The sequence below is a fragment of the Sinocyclocheilus anshuiensis genome, unplaced genomic scaffold (genome assembly GCF_001515605.1).
Source record: "Sinocyclocheilus anshuiensis isolate Anshui unplaced genomic scaffold, SAMN03320099.WGS_v1.1 scaffold2251, whole genome shotgun sequence".
In the NCBI taxonomy this organism is placed as follows: Eukaryota; Metazoa; Chordata; class Actinopteri; order Cypriniformes; family Cyprinidae; genus Sinocyclocheilus; species Sinocyclocheilus anshuiensis.
This window is the reverse complement of record NW_015540977.1, coordinates 55,274-56,169: the sequence shown is the minus strand read 5'-3', so window position 1 is coordinate 56,169 and position 896 is coordinate 55,274.

The window sequence follows — 896 nt, the reverse complement described above, 5'->3', positions numbered from 1 at the left end:
GAGGGGTTGAGGGTATGTCCATATAAACTTCCCTCGTCCACTTCAAGAAGTGGAACGCACTTCAAAATGGCAGCGGGGATTCCCCCGAGGGGAAGTGCTTAGGGAAGTTTGCAGTGCTGTCTAAAAGAGGAGTGGAACGCAGCCCAGATGTACACTTCATTTTCCTGGGAAATCCATTTGGTGCATTTGAAGTCGCTTTCGAAATACGTCAGCCTTCGTCGCGCCGCGATGATGCAATCGGCCGTGGAATGCGGTCTTCGGAGGTTGCATCCTGAATTGGGACAGCTTACGTCGTGATGCTGTGATGCAAACGCACTTCAAATGCGCTCTCCGGAGTCCAAGCACTTCAGTTTGGGACAGCCTTCGTCGCACCGCTGTGACGCAATCGCACTTCAAATGCGCTCTCCGGAGTCCACAGCACTTCAGTTTGGGACACAGCTGAAGTGACATACTAGGCTTGTTTGAGATGCGCCTTACCTTGCCTGAAATGAAGGCGAGAGTAGGCGGCTGCAGTGAGGGGAGGAGTGAAATAAGCGCAGGCAAGACGGACAGTTCTGCCCTCTCGAAGTGGAACAGATACCAACGAGATCAAAGGCAGATATCGCGTTATTCTCACTTACATGCTGTGTTGCTAATAAACATGATATAATTTCAGTTCTGTTGCTTTTATATGAAAATAAATATGATGAACAAGACACTCAAAGTGCTTGCTATTTAATTCCATACGAAAGGTGTATTTATCATCCATTTTTACTTTAATACTAACATGTATTTTAGATTTTTATAGAAATATGACAACAATCACATATCTCACACAGAGATCACACTGTCATAGTGTTTGGGAATATTCATGCATAATTTAAATACATAATCATATGAAATCAGATAAAAATAAA